This window comes from Meles meles, chromosome X, assembly GCF_922984935.1.
Source record: "Meles meles chromosome X, mMelMel3.1 paternal haplotype, whole genome shotgun sequence".
Lineage (NCBI taxonomy): Eukaryota > Metazoa > Chordata > Mammalia > Carnivora > Mustelidae > Meles > Meles meles.
The window spans coordinates 76360613-76377350 of record NC_060087.1 but is presented as its reverse complement, the minus strand read 5'-3'; the positions used below and the strand labels follow the sequence as shown (position 1 = coordinate 76377350).

The following is a 16738-nucleotide window of genomic DNA, read 5'->3' as shown; positions in this document are numbered from 1 at the left end:
GATTGCACATATACATCTTTTCTTCTAGGGTAATTTACTAGTTCCTATTGCTGCTGTAACAAATTATGACACTTAGTGGCTTGAAAAACACAGTTTATTATCATCCAGTTCTGGAGGTCAAAAGGGCTTCACAAAAGGGCTAATGTCATGGCTTTATTCCTGTCTAAAGGCTGAGGAAATCTATTTTCTCATTTGTTTCATTTGTTTGTTTTGTTTTTCAGCTTCTAGAGGTCACCTGCATTCTTTGGTTTATGGTCCCTTTCTCCATCTTCAAAGCCTACAATGACTGGTCAAATTATTCTCATGATACCATATATCTGTTTATGATTATTCTACCTCCTTTTTCTTCATATAAGCATCTTTGTGATTACTTTGGGACCATCTGGATTATCAAAGGTAATTTTATCTTAAGGTCAACTTATTAGGAATCTTAATTCCATCTTCAACCTTAATTACCCATTGCTATGAAATATAATATATCCACAAGTTCTGGGAATTAGGATGTTGCCTCTTCAGTGAGGGTGGAGAGGGGGTGGAGCATTAATCTTCTGTACTAAATCACCACAGACTTAGTGGCCTTTAAGAACAGATATTTAGAACAGATATTTACTCTCTTACTGTTCTGGATACAAGAAATCTGGAATTGACATCATTGGGCTGAAATCAAGGTATCAGCTGGTCTGCAGTCCTTCTGGGGGAAAAATTATTTTCTTGCCTCTTCTAGCTTTTGGTGGTTGTTGGCATTCCTAGTCTTGCTTGCCTTATTGCCTGCATCACTCTAATCTCCACCTCCATTGTTGAATTACTTTATCATCTTGTATGTGTTAAATCTCCCTCTGCCTTTCTCACTTGTAATTGGATTTGGGGCCTACCTGGATAATACCAGATAATCTTTCCATTTCAAGATCCTTAATTTAATCACATCTGTTGATTCTGTTCCCTAAAAGTACCATTTACAAATTCTAGGAATTATGGCCAGATATCTTTGGGTCGCTTTTATTCATTCTGCTATGCATAGTCTTTGAATTTGTTGTGTTTGTAGAATCTAGTAGAGAAATCAGAAAAATCTGCTTTAGACTACCCTGCTTCCTATAGTTTCAGGATCTTTGGGAAGCTTTCACATCTAAGGGAATGAATATAAAATGACAATAACTTATATTGTCATGAAATTCTAACATAAATTACTTCCAAATATCAAAAATATGCTGGATAATTCAAGGCATTTGTTGACTTTTGAAATGTTCCTGTTGAAATTGTCCAAATACTATGAACCTAACTCCTCTCTGAATGTTATGAAAAATGAGAATGGGATTATATTCTCAAACTGCCATTATTTGTTCTATTCTCACTAAATGGCTAGAGCAATGTTTACATCTTACTCTGAAACTTTCCTGCTCAAGAAAAATGAAGGTATGTCTATAATATGTAGGAATTCAGGCTATGTATCTACCATGCCCCCTAACAGCCTAAAGCAAAATTGAATTCTCAAAACATTATTTCTTCTGTGAGGCATAATGCTTCTTGGGGTCATATAAAGATCATAAACAAGTCTTTACCTCCAGGAATGTCTACAGTTGGGCACGTTGGTGGTATCTATTGTCACTACTTCTCAATTCCAATCAAAGATCAACAGAAATACCAATATCTTACTTGTGACCACTTGTGTCATGAAGTATGTGTGTTCTACTCCTAAAATGAATGTAGCTGAGATCCTATAAGTCTCCCTAACCGATCTATATGTTAAATCCTTTTTTTTTTTCCTGAGCATGGCAAAATGAAGGGAGAAGTCTCGACCTTTATCTGTATTTATGCTTTCTACATCATTTGGATCTTGCTTTACCTCACTATTTCAGCTTATCCTTAATCATGATGCTTTGTCTTTTCAGTTTTTCTTCTTAAAAAGAATAGTCTTTCCTCTCCCCTACAATGTTACTAGCAGTAGGAGAAGTTATGTGTATCTGTCAGAAGTAAAACAAAAATGGAATTTTAATAGAATAATAAGAAACATGTTATATAGAATAAGTATACATAGAGAGTAAATGGTGACCTCTATTTATTTTTCTGAACCAAATTACAGATAAAAACTCATGCATCAGTAATAACAGAGATTGTATACATTGCATTTGTGAGTGGAAACTTTGTGAGAACTAATCTAAAACGGATCTAAGCTTTTTTTTTTTTTTTAATAGGGGAAAGTGCGAACGCAGTCCCCCACTACCACAAATTATGCAGTCGAGTTTCCCACATTTGGGGAAATCGCAGGGGTCAGCACACCCGGAGTGCAATGGATAAGCCTCGCCCTGGGAAAACCACCTTCGTGATCATGGTGTCTCCCCTGCCAGGTATGTATCGGATCTAAGCTTTTATCATGAAGTCCTGATGGTAATGAAACTCATTTAGAGGAGCTGGATGGCTCAGTCGGTTAAGTGTTAGACTCTTGATTTTGGCTCAGGTCATGATCTCATGGTCATGGGATTGAGCTCCATGTTGGGCTTCGTGTTGGGCAAAGAGCCTGCTTAGGATTTCCTCTTTCTCTCCTTCTGTATCCCGCTCATGACTCTCACTCTCTATCTCTCTCAAAGTAAAATTTATAATAAATAAAAATAAAAATAAAACTCATTTGCACTGATGAGATCCTATAATTTCAAATCTTATAAAGAGGTTGTGATCCAGACAGTAATTAAGATTTTCTGTAGCTATTTAAAAGCATGTCTAGAAATATATCTAGCAGTTCTTCTAAACACTTTATATGAGATCATATATTTATTTATTTATTATAATATATAAATTTATAATTTTTAAATATAGTAATAATTATAAATTTATATATTTATATATAATATACTATATATATATTTTCAAACATGCTAAACTGCCTACTTTCTGATTCATGTGTACTTTAGGCATCATTGAAATGTGCGGGTTCTCAGACCACATTTTTTTGCATTTTCTTCTCCATATTTTGTTCACATTTGTTTATTTTCCTATAATTTTTGGAAACTTACTTTATCAGTGATTGAAAACTACCTCTCCAGCCCAGGTACTAAAATGGAGCATTTATTTGAAATATCATAGATGCCAAAAGAAATCATAGAAAATGAAAGAGAAGAGGAGGCTTTTTCTGGTCAAATTAAATCTCTCTATATTACATATATAATATATACATACATTATATAATGTATTTATACAATATAAATATTTACATATGCATATCATATATAATACTTACATATATTATATAGTCATATTTATATATGCATTGCATATAATATTTATATCTTTAATACATATTAGATAAATTTAATAAATATATAAAATATATTTAATATATTATATTTTAAAAATACTTCAAAATATGTTTATATATTTTATAATTATTTATTATATATGTATCTATTTATTTATTTTGAGGAAGACATCAAGTATTTTATAGGCCTTTTAATTTTTAGATAAAATGATCCAAAATAATGTATGAGTCAAATTCTACTATTTATTACTAAGAAACAGCTACTTTTTATTTAGGAAGAAAGTAAAAGGAAAGGAAATAGGATCTAAAATTTAAACAATGAATTTTACCTTTTTTTTAAGATTTATTTTATTTTATTTATTTGAGAGAGAGAGAGAATAATAGAGAGAGAGAGCATGAGAGCAGAGAGGTCAGAGAGAGAAGCAGACTCCCCGCTGAGCAGGGAGCCCGATGTGGGATATGATGCTGGGACTTTAGGATCATGGTCTGAGCCGAAGGCCATTGCTTAACCAACTGAGCCACCCAGGCGTGCAGGACTTCTATTTATTGCTTAAATATTTTGAAATAACAAAATGATAGATTTTAGTAGGAAAAGTAGATGATGCTCTCTGTCTCTGTTATACAAAAATGTGAGTGTGTGTGATGTCTTTAATACCATGGTGAATTTAATTATTCAGTATTCAGTACTTTCACTGATGTGAGGTATTATAAAGATTATATTACAGCATTCTTAAAAAGATAGATTAATCTTTTCTTCACAATTAGATGTTGCCACTGTACGACAATTGTTTAGTCAATGAGGCAAGCAAGAAATGAGATAACAGGAAAATTTGTCATTCAAAGCTTAAAGAGGTTGTGATCCAGACAGTAATTAAGATTTTCTGCAGCTATATAAAAGCATGTCTAGAAATATATCTAGCAGTTCTTCTAAACACTTTATATGAGATCATATATTTTATTTATTTATTTATTATATATAATATATGAATTTATAATTTTTAAATATAATAATTATAAATTCATATATTTATATATAATATACTATATATATATTTTCAGAATATATATATATGTATTGAATATAATTCAGAATATTCAATTCAGAATTGAACTTGTGTATCCCATAGGTTTTGGATCAAGGTGTCTTCATTCTCATTGGTTTCCATGAATTGTTTAAGTTCATCTTTGATCTCCTGGTTGATCCAAGCATTCTTAAGCAAGGTGGTCTTTAGCTTCCAGGTGTTTGAGTTCCTTCTGAACTTTTCCTTGTGATTGAGCTCCAGTTTCAAAGCATTGTGATCGGAGAATATGCAGGGAATAATGTCAGTCTTTGGTATCGGTTGAGTCCTGCTTTGTGACCCAGTATGTGGTCTATTCTGGAGAAGGTTCCATGTGCACTTGAGAAGAATGAGTATTCTGTTGTTTTAGGGTGGAATGTTCTGTATATGTCTATGAGGTCGATCTGGTCCAATGTTTCATTCAATTCTCTTATTTCTTTATTAATTTTCTGCTTCGATGATCTGTCTATTTCTGAGAGAGGCGTATTAAGATCTCCTATTATTGTATTCATATCAATATGACTCTTTATCTTGATTAATAGTTTTCTTATGTAATTGGGTGCTCCCATATTGGGGGCGTAGATATTCACAATTGTTAGATCGTCTTGGCGGATAGTCCCTTTAAGAATTATGTAGTGTCCTTCTGTATCTCTGACTACAGTCTTTAGTTTAAAATCTAATTTATCTGATATGAGAATCGCTACCCCGGCCTTCTTTTGAGGCCCTTTGGCATGAAAGATGCTTCTCCATCCCTTCACTTTCAGTCTGGGTGTATCCTTAGGTTCAAAATGCGTCTCTTATAGACAACATATGGATGGGTCCTGTCGTTTTATCCAATCTGCAACCCTGTGTCGTTATATGGGCGCATTTAGGCCATTCACATTGAGAGTGATTATTGAGTGATAGGTTTTTATTGACATCGTGTTGCCTTTGAAGTCTTTCTGTCTGTAGATTGTTTCTATATTTCTGTTCAATGATATTCTTAGGATTTTTTCTCTTTTATAGGACCCCCCTTAGTATTTCCTGCAGTGTCGGCTTGGTGGTTGCATACTCTTTTAAGCCTTGCCGGTCTTGGAAACTCTTTATCTCTCCATACATTTTAAATGTCAGTATTGCTGGATAGAGTATTCTTGGTTGCATGTTCTTCTCATTTAGTACTCTGAATATATTTTGCCAGCCCTTCCTGGCTTTCCAGGTCTCTGTGGAAAGGTCTGACGTTATTCTAATGGGCTTTCCTCTGTACATAAGGAGCTTTTTTGTCCTAGCTGCTTTTAAGAGGGTCTCTCTTGAAACATAATTCCCCATTCTAACTATAAGGCGCCGTGAGGACTTTCGGGAATCTAAAATCTTGGGAGGAAATCTTTCTGCCTCTAGTACATGAACGTTGTTTCCATTCGTGAGATTGGGAAAATTTTCATAGACAACTTCTTCCACTATATCTTCTAGACTTCTTTCTTTATCTTCCCCTTCAGGGATTCCAATAATTCTGACGTTGGAACGTTTCATGGCATCGTTTATTTCCCTGAATCTGTTTTCGTGGCTTCTGAGCTGTTTGTTCCAGGCTTCCTCCTGATCCTTTGTCTCTATCTGTTTGTCCTCCAGATCACTAATTCTATCTTCTGTCTCAGTTACCCTAGCTTTTAGAGAATTTAGATTAGATTGGAACTCATTGAGAGCATTTTGAACATCATCCCTGGTGGCTTTCAGTTCTGCCCTAACATTGTGAACATCATCCCTGGTGGCTTTCAGTTCTGCCCTAATCAATTCTGTTTGGTCATCCATGGCTTTCTCCAACCTAGCTATTGCCTGGATAATTGTTAGTCTGAATTCCTTTTCTGACATATTGTCTATGTTGATAGCCATTAGCTCTGTTGCAGAAGGCCCATCCTCTGTATTTTTCTTCTGTTGGGTATTCCTCCTCCTAGTCATTTTGGTAAGAGATGACTAAACAGATGCAGCTGGACTTATTGATTGTGGTGCAGTCAATGTGCACCGTGGAACCCTTCTGTGCAATCAGGATTCCCCACCCAAATGAGAGAAAAAAGAAAAGAAAAAGAAATAGAGAAGAAGAAAGAAAAAAAGGGGAAAGAAAAAAGGAAAAAAAAAGAGAGAGAGACAGGAAAAAAAGGGAAGATAAAAGAGAAGGCTCAGCCCAAATGGGCCACAAGGTAAGATTTGTGGAGTATACAAACAAAAACAGACAAACAAAAAGAGTGATAAAAGTATATGACAAGAGAAAAAAATACGTATATATAAGCAAAAAAAAAAAAAAAGGGGAAGAACCTCATCAGAAAGAACCCCAAGTATAAGATTTATATATTATCAGGACAAACACAAATTCACAGAAACACTGACAGAAGGAAAAATTGGGAGAATGGTTATAGATTCTCAGTGTGTGTGAGGAAGGTTATTTTGATTCTTCCTGAAGGTATCTTGATGAACTTGTGTATTTTATGTTACTGCAGATGAATTTTATTTTATTTTTTTATTAGGTTATTTTCAGCATAACAGTGTTCATTGTTTTTGCACCACACCCAGTGCTCCATGCATTACGTGTCCTCCCTATTACCCACAACCTGGTTCCTCAACCTCCCACACCCCCACCCCTTCAAAACCCTCTGGTTGTTTTTCAGAGTCCACAGTCTGTCATGGTTCTTCTCCCCCTCCAGTTTCCCTCAACTCCCTCTCCTCTCCATCTCCCCATGTCCTCCAAGCTCTTTGTTATGCTCCACAAATAAGTGAGACCATATGATACTTGACTCTCTCTGCTTGACTTATTTCGCTCAGCATAATCTCTTCCAGTCCCGTCCATGTTGCTACAAATTTGGGTATTCATCCTTTATGATGGAGGCATAATACTCCATTGTGTATATGTACCACTTCTTCCTTATCCATTCATCTGCTGAAGGGCATTTTGGTTCTTTCCACAGTTTGGTGACCGTGGCAAATGCTGCAATAAACTTTGGGGTACAGATGGCCCTTCTTTTCATTACATCTGTATCTTTTTTTTTAATATTTTATTTATTTAACAGAGAGAAATCACAACTAGGCAGAGAGGCAGGCAGGGAGAGAGAGGAGGAAGCAGGCTCCCTGCTGAGCAGAGAGCCTGATGCGGAGCTTGATCCCAGGACCCTGGGATCACGAACTGAGCTGAAGGCAGAGGCATTAACCCACTGAGCCACCCAGGCACCATACTACATCTGTATCTTTGGGGTAAATACCCACCAGTGCAATTGCAGGGTCATAGGGAAGATCTATTCTTAATTTTTTGAGGAATCTCCACACTGTTCTCCAAAGTGGCTGCACCAACTTGCATTCCCACCAACAGTGTAAGAGGGTTTCCCTTTCTCCACATCCTCTCCAACACACGTTGTTTCCTGTCTTGCTAATTTTGGCCATTCTAACTGGTGTCAGGTGGTATTTCAATGTGGTTTTAATTTGAATCTCCCTGATGACTCGTGATGATGAACATTTTTTGATGTGTCTGATAGCCATTTGTATGTCTTTGTTGGAGAAATATGTGTTCATATCTTCTGCCCATTTTTAAAATTTTTTTAATTTGTTTATTTACAGCATAACAGTGTTCATTGTTTTGGCATCACACCCAGTGCTCCATGCAGTACGAGCCCTCCCTATTACCCACCACCTGGTTCCTCAACCTCCCACCCCAACGCCCCTTCAAAACCCTCTGGTTGTTTTTCAGAGTCCATAGTCTCTCGTGGTTCATCTCCCCTTCCAGTTTCCCTAAACTCCCTCTCCTCTCCATCTCCCCATGTCCGCCATGTTATTTGTTATGCTCCACAAATAAGTGAGACCGTATGATACTTGACTCTCTCTGCTTGACTTATTTCGCTCAGCATAATCTCTTCCAGTCCCGTCCATGTTGCTACAAAAGTTGGGTATTCATCCTTTCTCATGGAGGCATAATATTCCATTGTGTATATGGACCACATCTTCCTTATCCATTCATCCGTTGAAGGGCATCTTGGTTCTTTCCACAGTTTGGCGACTGTAGCCATTGCTGCAATAAATATTGGGGTACAGATGGCCCTTCTTTCCACTACATCTTTATCTATGGGGTAAATACCCAGCAGTGCAATTGCAGGGTCATAGGGAAGCTCTATTCTCAAATTCTTCAGGAATCTCCACACTGTTCCCCAAATTGGCTGCACTAACTTGCATTCCCACCAACAGTGTAAGAGTGTTCCCCGTTCTCCACATCCTCTCCAACACACGTTGTTTCCTGTCTTGCTAATTTTGGCCATTCTAACTGGTGTCAGGTGGTTTCTCAATGTGGTTTTAATTTGAATCTCCCTGATGGCTAGGGATGATGAACATGTTTTCATGTGTCTGATAGCAATTTGCGTGTCTTTGTTGGAAAAGTGTCTTTTCATATGTTCTGCCCATTTTTTGATATGATTTTCTGTTTTGTGTGTGTTGAGTTTGAGAAGTTCTTTATAGATCCTGGATTTCAACCTTTTGTCTGTACTGTCATTTGCAAATATCTTCTCCCATTCCGTGGGTTGCCTTTTTGTTTTGTTGACTGTTTCCTTTGCTGTGCAGAAGCTTTAGATCTTGATGAAGTCCCAAAAGTTCATTTTCGCTTTTGTTTCCTTGGCCTTTGGAGACATATCTTGAAAGAAGTTGCGGTGGCTGATATCGAAGAGGTTACTGCCTATGTTCTCCTCTAGGATTCTGATGGTTTCCTGTATCACGTTGAGGTCTTTTATACATTTCGAGTTTATCTTTGTGTATGGTGTAAGAGAATGGTCTAGTTTCATTCTTCTACATAGAGCTGTCCAGTTTTCCCAGCACCATTTATTGAAGAGACTGTCTTTTTTCCACTGTGTATTTTTTCCTGTTTTGTCAAAGATTATTTCATGATAGAGTTGAGGGTCCATACCTGGGCTCCCCACTCTGTTACACTGGTCTATGTGTCTGTTATGCCAGCACCACGCTGTCTTGGTGATCACAGCTTTGTAGTAAAGTTTGAAATCGGGCAACATGATGCCGCCAGTTTTGTTTTTGTTTTTCAACATTTCCTTAGCAATTCGGGGTCTCTTCTGATTCCATACAAATTTTAGGATTATTTGCTCCAGCTCTTGGAAAAATTCTTGTGGAATTTTGATCAGAATTGCATTAAAAGAATAGATTGCTCTAGGCAGTATAGACATTTTAACAATGTTTATTCTTCCAATCCAAGAGCATGGAATGGTCTTCCATCTTTGTGTGTCTTCTTCAATTTCTTTCATGAGTGTTCTGTAGTTCCTCGAGTACAGGTCCTTTACCCCTTTGGTTAGGTTTATTCCCAGGTATCTTATGGTTCTTGGTGCTATAGTAAATGGAATCGATTCTCTAATTTCCCTTTCTGTATTTTCATTGTTAGTGTATAAGAAAGCCACTGATTTCTGTACATTGACTTTGTATCCCGCCATGTTACTGAATTGGTGTATGAGTTCTAGTAGTTTGGGGGTAGAGTCTTTGGGGTTTTCCATATAAAGAATCATGTCATCTGCAAAGAGACAGAGTTTGACATCTTCCTTGCCAATTTGGATACCTTTTATTTCTCTTTGTTGTCTGATTGCCGTTGCTAGGACTTCTAATACTATGTTGAACAAGAGTGGTGAGAGTGGGCATCCTTGCCATGTTCCTGATCTCAACGGGAAGGCTGCAAGCTTTTTCCAACTGAGGATGATATTTGCTGTGGGTCTTTCATAGATAGATTTTATGAAGTTCAGGAATGTTCCCTCTATCCCTATACTTTGAAGCGTTTTCATCAGGAACGGATGCTGGATTTTGTCAAATGCTTTTTCTGCATCAATTGAGAGGACCATGTGGTTCTTCTCTCTTTTCTTATTGATTTGTTCTATCACATTGATTGATTCGCGAATGCTGAACCATCCTTGCAACTCAGGGATGAATCCCACCTGGTCATCATAGGTAATCTTTTTCATGTGCTACTGGATCCTGTTTGCTAGGATCTTGTTGAGAATATTTGCATCCATATTCATCAGTGATATTGGTCTGAAATTCTCCTTTTTGGTAGGGTCTTTGCCTGGTTTGGGGATTAGGGTAATGCTGGCTTCATAAAAAGAGTCTGGAAGTTTTCCTTCTGCTTCAATTTTTTGAAACAGCCTCAGGAGAATTGGTGTTATTTCTTCTTTCAAAGTTTGGTAGAATTCCCCAGGGAATCTGTCAGGTCCTGGGCTCTTGTTATTTGGGAGGTTTTTGATCACTGCTTCAATCTCGTTACTAGATATCAGTCTATTCAGGTTGTCAAATTCTTCCTGGTCCAATTTTTGGAGTTTATAGTTTTCCAGGAATGAATCCATTTCATCTAGGTTGCTTAGCTTATTGACATATAACTGTTGGTAATAATTTCGGATGATTGTTTCTATTTCCTTGGTGTTAGTTGTGATCTCTCCCTCTTCATTCATAATTTTATTAATTTGGGCTTTCTCTCTTTTCTTGTGGATTTGTGTGGCCAATCGTTTATTGATCTTATTGATTCTTTCAAAAAACCATTTTCTACTTTCACTGATATGTTCTACTGTATCCCTGGTTTCTACCTCATTGATCTCTGCTCTAATCTTGGTTATTTCATTCTTGCGTGTGGAGTTAGTTTGATTTGTTGTTGATTCTCCAGTACTTTAAGGTGTAGAGACAGCTGGTGTATTCTGGGTTTTTCAATTTTTTTGAGGGAGGATTGGATGGCTATGTATTTCCCCCATTGGACTGCCTTTGCTGTATCCCATAGGTTCTGGACCGAAGTGTTTTCATTCTTATTGGTTTCCATGAATTGTTTATGTTCATCTTTGATCTCCTGGTTGATCCAAGCATTCTTAAGCAAGGTGGTCTTTAGCTTCCAGGTGTTTGAATTTCTTCTGAACTCTTCCTTGTGATGGAGTTCCAGTTTCAAAGCATTGTGATCTGAGAATATGCAGGGAATAATGTCAGTCTTTTGGTTTCAACTGAGTCCTGCTTTGTGACCCAGTATGTGGTCTATTCTGGAGAAGGTTCCATGTGCACTTGAGAAGAATGAGGATTCTGTTGTTTTAGGGTGGAATGTTCTGTACATTTCTATGAAGTCCATCTGGTCCAATGCTTCATTCAATGCTCTTATTTCTTTATTTTTCTTTATTTCTTTAATTTTCTGCTTCGATGATCTATTTCTGAGAGAGGCTTATTAAGATCTCCTACTATTATTGTATTCATATCAATATGACTCTTTATCTTGATTAATAGTTTTCTTATGAAATTGGGTGTTCCCATATTGGGGGCATAGATATTCACAATTGTTAGATCATCTTGGTGGATAGTCCTTTAAGAATTATGTTGTGTCCTTCTGTATCTCTGACTACAGACTTTAGTTTAAAATCTAATTTATCTGATATGAGAATCGCTACCCCAGCCTTCTTTTGAGGCCCATTGGCATGAAAGATGCTTCTCCATCCCTTCACTTTCGGTCTGGGTGTATCCTTAGGTTCAAAATTGGTCTCTAGTAGACAACATATGGATGGGTCCTGTCGTTTTATCCAATCCGCAACCCTGTGTCATTTTATTGGGCACATTTAGGCCATTCACATTGAGAGTGATTATTGAGAGATAGGTTTTTATTGACATTGTGTTGCCTTTGAAGTCTCTCTGTCTGTAGATTGTTTCTATATTTCTGTTCAATGATAATCTTAGGATTTTTTCTCTTTTATAGGACCCCCCTTAATATTTCCTGCAGTGTCAGCTTGGTGGTTGCATACTTTTAAGCCTTGCCGGTCTTGGAAACTCTTTTTCTCTCCATCCATTTTAAATGTCAGTCTTGCTGGATAGAGTATTCTTGGTTGCATGTTCTTCTCATTTAGTACTCTGAATATATTTTGCCAGCCCTTCCTGGCTTGCCAGGTCTCTGTGGAAAGGTTTGACATTATTCTAATGGGCTTTCCTCTGTATGTAAGGAGCTTCTTTGTCCTAGCTGCTTTTAAGAGGGTCTGTTGTGAAACATAATTCCTCATTTTAACTATAAGTTGTCATGAGGACTTTCGAGAATCTAAAATCTTGGGAGGAAATCTCTCTGCCTCCAGTACATGGACATTGTTTCCATTCGTGAGATTGGGAAAATTTTCATAGACAACTTTTCCACTATATCTTCTAGACTTCTTTCTTTTTCCTCCCCTTCAGGGATTCCAATAATTCTGAAGTTGGAATGTTTCATGGCATCATTTATTTCCCTGATTCTGTTTTCGTGGCTTCTGAGCTGTTTGTTCAGGCTTCCTTCTCATACTTTCTCTCTATCTGTTTGTCCTCCAGATCGCTAATTCTATCTTCTGTCTCAGTTACCCTGGCCTTTAGAGAATTTAGATTAGATTGGAACTCATTGAGAGCATTTTGTACCTCTTCCCTGGTGGCTTTCAGTTCTGCCCTAACATTGTGAACATCATCCCTGGTGGCTTTCAGTTCTGCCCTAATCAATTCTGTTTGGTCATCCATGGCTTTCTTAAACCTAGCTATTGCCTGCATAGTTGCTAGTCTGAATTCCTTTTCCACATATTGTCTATGTCGATAGCCATTAGCTCTGTTGCAGAAGGTCTATTCTCTGTATTTTTCATCTGTTGGGTATTCCTCCTCCTAGTCATTTTGGTAAGAGATGACTGAACAGAAGCAGCTGGATGTATCGATTGTGGTGCAGTCAAGGTGCACCCTGGAATGCTTCTGTGCAATCAGGATTCCCCACCCAAATGAGAGAAAAAAGAAATAGAGAATAAGAAAAAAAAAAAAGGAAAAGAAAAAAGGAAAAAAAGAGAGAGAGAGTGAGAGTCAGGAAAGAAAGGGAAGATAAAAGAGAAGGCTCAGCCCAAATGGGCCCTAAGGTAAGATTTATGAAGTATACAAACAAAAATAGACAAACAAAAAGACTGATAAAATTATATGACAAGAGGAAAAAAAAAATATATATATATACATATATATATATATATATATATATAAGCAAAAAAAGGGAAGAAACTCATCAGAAAGAAGCCCAAGTATAAGATTTATATATTATCAAGACAAACACAAATTCACAGAAACACTGACAGAAGGAAATATTGGGAGAGTGGTTATAAATTCTCAGTGTGGGTGAGGAAGGTTATTTTGATTCTTCCTGAAGGTATCTTGATGTTTTTGTTAAGAGGCTCAACTTTCCTAAGTTACTGGGGGATTAGAAACTCGTTTGCCTATAGGGGTAGCATTGATTGGGGAAATGGGATTACCTTGAAATTTAACTCTATATGTATAGTAGAAAATAAAATTTAAAAAAGAATAAACTAGACTAAACTAATTTAAAATTAAAAAGAATTTTAAAAAAATAGAAAATCAAAAGAAAAACACAGGTGTATGTATCAAAAAGTTCAGCTTAGAAGGTTATTAAAGAATTTGATGTACTGGACATCTCAGTGTGGTGGTAAATATGTTAAAAAATATCTGTATGTATTTAAAATAAAGAACCAGAATATTGGTAAAGAGTTAAAAATAAAAGTTATATTTATGAAGTAGTGGTGGTTGTTCTCTTGTAGTTTTTTTTTTCTTCCTTCCTGGTTGGTTTTCTGGGGGAGGGGCTTGCCACGTGGGTTTTCAGACAATGATGTCCCCTGAGTTACATCCTTCAGCTCCCCTCAAGGGGTTGGGCTCTGAGGAAACTGGTTTTTTTCAGGCTTTTGTTCTCTGGGGGTTTTTATGTTCTTTCATCTGTTTTCTCTCGCCTTGACAGCTTTTGATGGTTTTTGGAATTTTAGAGGTGAGCAAACTGCACCCCGACCTCCTTCTCAGAGAGAAGCCTCAGAATACTCTGCAGAGCTGCTGGCAGAGTCAGTTCTGAGTCATGGTCCCTGGGGATGCAGGAGCTCCTCGTTGTACCCAATACCAGGGCAGTGGTGGCTGTCTAGCCAGCTCCAGACCGCCAGAGAGGTTCCAAGCAGAAATCTCACACTGAGATTTTCCCACTGTCCTTGGCTGGGAATGTCTGTTTTTCCGGATGCCAGAGCTCCATGCTAATGCATATGAGCACCTCTCCCAAGGGAGTGTGTGGGATGCGCGCGTTTCAGGATTGCCATCTGGCCAGGCTCCTAGCCCCTCATGGGAGCCAGACCCCACTCGTTCTCAGGCATGCTGGGGGGTCAGGTGCACTTGAGGCTCAGGGATGGAGACCTGATTTCTCCGCCGCACTCTCTCTGGCTCAGCACCAGGGGAGGCTGTCCTGGGTCTGGGGACTTAGGTCCCTGTCCCTAACCGCCCAGATTCCCACTATTTCCCCCCGTGATCCTTTGCTCTTTGTTTTTTGAGTGCTTTCAACCAGAGTCCACATTAATGCTCATTCCCAGACTCAGGGCACTCTCGTATTGGGGTATTACTTTCCAATCGGTCACCTCTGGTGGCTCCCTCCCCCTTTGGTTTATCTTCCGATATAAGTCCAAGGCTCCCAGTCTGCTTTACCTGCCACTGGCGTCTTCTGCTCCTGTAGAGATCCAGACATGTATAATTCTGATCTCAGGCTGATTTCATGGGTGGTCGGAGTTCTTTGGTAGGTAATCAGCTCACTTTAGGGTACAGGTTGAAATGGTGCCTCCTCCTACTTACCCGCCACCTTGACTCCCCCCTGCAGATGAATTTTCTTAATAAAATGCAACCTCACAGAGGATTTCAAGAGGAATAACTATGACTTTAGTAAATGCCAAATATATTTGACTTTCAAATGATTCTACATAGAAGAAAAATTGGAAAATTACCAGATTTTAAATGGTTAAAAGAAGTTATGCAGGAGCAAAAGAGATGAACTATATTTTTGTGGCACCAAATAAAATTTTGGTAATGGAAAATTGTGTGATATTAAGTAGCATAGAGCTTTCCTTTACAAGTAAATATTAAATGTACATGGTATGATTTTTTTTCTGATTTTTTTATTAGGTGGGTCATATTCCCAAGCCTTAACTGTTGTTTTAAAAAAGTAACTTTAAAGAATGTACTCTTCACAAGGCCTCTGTTTAATTGCAATTATTTAACACCATATAGCATTAGGATTCTAGAAGGATGTTGAAGAAGCCTTGAGAATTTTCCTCAATGGGGGAAAACTGAGAGCTTTTCCTCTGTAGTCAGGAACAAGACAAAGATATCTACTCTCACCAATGTTATTTAAAATAGTACTGGAAGTCCTAGCCACAGCAATCAAACAACACAAAGGAATAAAGCCCATGCAAATCATCAAGGAAAAAGTAAATCTTTCACAATTTGCAGATAGTAAAGTTCTCTGTAGAACGTCCAAAAGACTCCACCAAAATATTTCTAGGATGGATACACAAATTCACTGGTCACAGGATACAAAATCAATGCATGGAAATCTATTGCATTTTTATACACCAGTAATGAAGCAGCAGAAAGAGAAATTAAGGAATCACTCTCATTTATAATTGCACCAAATACATTAAGATATCTAGGACTAAACCTGACCAAAGAACTTTGAAATAACAGCATGCCTCACTAACAGTGTTTACACCATTCATAGTTTATTTGTTACCAATCACAGCTAAACCAAACTCTAGTCTTAGAGTGATTAAATTGGTGATTTATGTTAGGTTAGACTGAATAGTATTCTTTGTGTTCATCATTCGCTAAGCCCTCCAATCTGGGTTTTTCCTATATGGCCATTATGACGTTGAGGTATACTTCCTTTAAACCTACTTTGTTGAGGGTTTTTATCATGAATGGAGGTTGCAGTTTGTCAAATGCTTTTTCTGCATCTATTAAAAGGATTACATGGTTCTTATCCTTTCTTTTATCAATGTGGTGTATCACATTGATTGACTTGCAAATATTGAACCATTCTTGCAAGCCAGAGATACATCCCACTTCATCATGGTAAATAATTTTTTGATGTACTTTTGGATTCAGCTTGCTAATATTCATGTAGTCACTCTGGAAAACAGTATGGAGTTCCCTCAAAAAGTTAAAAATAGAATTATGGTACAATCCAGTAATTTCGCTACTAGGTTTTACCCAAAGAATACAAAAATACTAATTCAAAGAGATACTTGCACGCCAATGTTTACAGCAGCATTTTCTAAAAGAGCTAAGTTATGAAAACAGCCCAGTGTCGTCCATCAACTGATGAATGGATACAGAATATGTGATACACACACACACACACACACACACACACACATATACACACAAGGAATATTACACAGTCATAAAAATGAAATCTTGCTATTTGCAACAACATGGAGAGAGCTAGAGAGTATTCTGCAAAGCAAAATAAGTCAGTCAGACAAAGACAAATACCATATGATTTCACTTATATTTGGAATTTTAGAAACAGAACAAATGAACAAAGGGATAAAAGAGTGGGAGGCAAATGAAGAAATAGACTCATAACTATAGAGAGCAAACTGATGGTCACCAAGAGGGA

At 37.4% G+C, this 16738-nt stretch overlaps 1 non-coding gene across 1 annotated transcript; it reads right to left on the bottom strand.

The window, feature by feature from the left end:
* Positions 1–2186: 2186 nt before the first annotated feature.
* Positions 2187–2350, bottom strand: LOC123935737. The gene has a single exon (XR_006817009.1). It is a non-coding gene; the product is annotated as a U1 spliceosomal RNA (small nuclear RNA).
* Positions 2351–16738: the final 14388 nt, after the last annotated feature.